Below are 3,199 nucleotides of genomic sequence, written 5' to 3'. Positions count from 1 at the left end.
AACACTGCTGCTTCATTTCACTTTTGATTCCACATCTGCTCTAAACATTAAGACTGCACTTTGTTGTGTTTTAGGGGGAAAATGGCCTCAGTTATACTGTCATATTAGTTTCACATTTTCTCTAGCAGCTTTCATACACTTCCTGGAATGAATACACAAGAAATATTTCATTCATTCTTGGGAAAAAAACTTTATTCATTTTTGCAAACATTCACTTTGTTCACACATCCAATCACTAAAGCCTGGTAAAGGACTCTGGTTCAATCTTTCCATCTACATATTAACTTCATCCACACAATCAATCTGTTAAACCAGTATGTCATCACTGTGGAGGAAAACAATGAATGCTCTCCCTATTGATTATAATAATAATGATTACATTTGTAGTTGACTTTTCTCAACAAAGTTACAAGGGGCCGGGAACAAAATCAACATATTAACAACTATTCAGCTATAATAAAGGGGAGACTTCTAGTGCTGCTCCATTAAGGCCCATGCAGTGGAACAGAAATAGCAGAAAATATTACAGCAACAATACAAATATGCAACAAACATAAGAACTATATAGACCACACAACAGTTTATGTTTTCATATGAATAAATGTCAGTTTGGATACTCTCTATCACTGACTGATATAACACAAGAGAAGGAAAAACAAAGAAAAGAGCGCCACCTACAGAAAGTCAAACTGCATCAACAGAAAATCCAAGGAAAAAGACGTCACAGTCCCGCCCACACTGTTTGATTGACAGGTGATCTCTGGGAAGTGCAGTGCAGAAACACCACAGCAATGAGTGTTGAGCAACAAAGATGGAGACAAAAAAAAAATTAAAAAAAAAATAATTCTCACACATTGCTGCTTTAATCCCTCCTGTCTACTTGAGCTTACACAACTCAGCAGTGTCTCCAATACAATAACCAAGCCAAAATCCAGGATGGAGAGGCTGAGTGAATGTGGTCTGGACTCTGTGGAGGAGAGTCATGGTTTCAGAGACTCTGTAGAAGGACAGAATACCTGCTCTGTGATCCAGGTACACTCCTACTCTGGAGGACCGAGGGCCTGGAATGTGAGTTTTGATCTTGTTATGTATGAACTGACAACTATTGTTGGAATAATCTAATGTGACTTGTTATTGCATCCAAATTGACTTTCATTCCCTGTTCTGCTAATATCTTTATATGCGACTGCTATTGAACCTCCCCCACTCCTCTCCACCTCCCAGTAACAACGTCCAGTCAGACTCTCTCTACTCAGGACCTGACTGCAGTGAGTGAATCTGTCTGGGTGACTAGAATATAACTGTTCTTCTCTCATACGTGTTGCTTTTCTGTTCCCATCAGATAATGACAGATATGTCCGTGCTGTGTTTGGATCCAGTGTGATTTGATGTGAATATTGTAAGAATTCAGCTCTGGTCTTGGGCTCTGGTTGTGGCAGTAAAACCACTTCAGTCACTGTCAATGAGATTTTAGGCCATTCCTCTGTAAGAATGCCCTGTAGTTTATCTCTGGCCTCTGACACAGCTGCAGTCACATCCTCAAAGTAGCGCAGAGGACGGATATCGGTGCCGGGTGAGTCTGTAGATTCACTGAGACGTGACAGCGAGGGGTAACTGTGTAGAAAATGGATGTGATCCTCTGTGTGTGAGAGCTGCTCCAGCTCAGCGTCTTTCCTCCTCAGCTCAGCGATCTCCCGCTTCAGCTTCTCCTGAAGTTCTTCGGCCCGACTCGCTTCCTCTTTCTGCCGGGATCTGATCCGCTCCTTTGCATCGGAGCTTCTCTTCTCGATGAACCGGACCAGCTCGGTGAAGATCTTCTCACTGTCCTCCACCGCTTTATCAGCAGAGCCATTGATAGCCTCCGCCTCCTGTTGAAGCACCTTCACGTCTTTCTCTCTGTCCTGGATTCTCTGCTGGATTTGTTGCCGACTCACCCCGAGCTCTTTCTGCCTCTCGGTCCTTTCTGCTGCAGCTGAGACTTTGTCGTGGCCTTTATGTTCATCCATGGAGCAGAGATAACAGATACACTGCTGATCAGTACGGCAGAAAACCTTCATCACCTCGTCATGACGAGAGCAGATGTTCTCCTGAAGCTTCTTGGAGGGGTCGACCAGCTTGTGTTTTTCAAAGGTAGAGGATTCATAGTGAGGCTGGAGGTGCTGCTCACAGTAAGAGGCCAGACACACCAGACAGGACTTGAGGGCTTTCAGCTTTCTCCCAGTGCAGACATCACAGGCCACATCTCCAGGTCCGGCATAGCAGCGATCAGGAGGAGCAGCTTGAAGTCCTGTCTTCCTCAGTTCCTCCACCAACTCTGCTAACATGGTGTTTTTCACCAGGACAGGCCTTGGTGTGAAGGTCTGTCTGCACTGGGGGCAGCTGTGGATTTTCTTCTGATCCTCTTCATCCCAGCAGCTTTTAATACAGCTCATGCAGTAGCTGTGCCCACAGGGAATAGTCACCGGATCCTTCAGTAGATCCAGACAGATGGAACAGCAGAATTTTGCTCCGTCCAGCTGAATTCCTCGCTGCGCCATTTCACTTCTCAGTGACAGTGAATGTCAGATAGTTTCACTTCGCTCAACAGAAAGAAGTTGGGCTCTGATCCAAACCAAACCTCTGTTCCTTTTCTTCATGTTCATGTGCTGATCTGCAGTGAATGGGCTTGTCAGCTCTTGCACTTCACAACATGCTCTTTACACCCATCTTTAAACTGGCAGATCTGTGAAAGGGGAGGGAACAGGAAATATGTGGACAGAATGGAACTGGCTGTATTTGAGTCCAGGAAGAAGAGGGAGTGGTGATCAGGTTTTGCTTGATTCAAGGAAGAGGAGCGGTTTTGAAGAGCCCTCGTTTACAATATGAAGTGAAGATTATGACAAATAAAAATGGAATAGTTTAAAGTTAAAGTTGGGGTCAGTGATCTCAATGGGATATTAAAAAAACAGACACCTTTTGCTCTCTCTCTCTCTCTCTCTCTCTCTCTCTCTCTCTCTCTCTCTGAGTGAATGCTGGGAGTGGAAGACGGTGAGTGGGTGCGCGTTCGAGCGTGTGTGTGTTTTCTATCTTTTCTATCTTTTCTATCTTTTGTTGATTATCTTTGGTGTTGTATTTTGATAGTTTTATCTTCGTAGTGTGTTTCTGTGGTTTAGTTTGAGCGGTCGGGTCCGGCCGGACTCGGCTGGGAGTCATGCAGACT

The 3,199-nt window shown here is 44.5% G+C and overlaps 1 pseudogene; it reads right to left on the bottom strand.

Annotated features, from left to right (window-relative positions):
• Nucleotides 1-836: 836 nt before the first annotated feature.
• On the bottom strand, nucleotides 837-2,543 carry LOC139661001 (E3 ubiquitin/ISG15 ligase TRIM25-like; annotated as a pseudogene).
• Between the last annotated feature and the right edge of the window lie 656 nt (nucleotides 2,544-3,199).

This window comes from Centroberyx affinis, unplaced genomic scaffold, assembly GCF_046629955.1.
Source record: "Centroberyx affinis isolate AG114_WGS23_722 - 3 ecotype Tasmania unplaced genomic scaffold, CSIRO-AGI_Caff_v1 ptg003429l_1, whole genome shotgun sequence".
Taxonomy (NCBI): domain Eukaryota; kingdom Metazoa; phylum Chordata; class Actinopteri; order Beryciformes; family Berycidae; genus Centroberyx; species Centroberyx affinis.
Note: the sequence above shows the minus strand (reverse complement) of the source record. Positions and strands in the feature narration are given on the sequence as shown.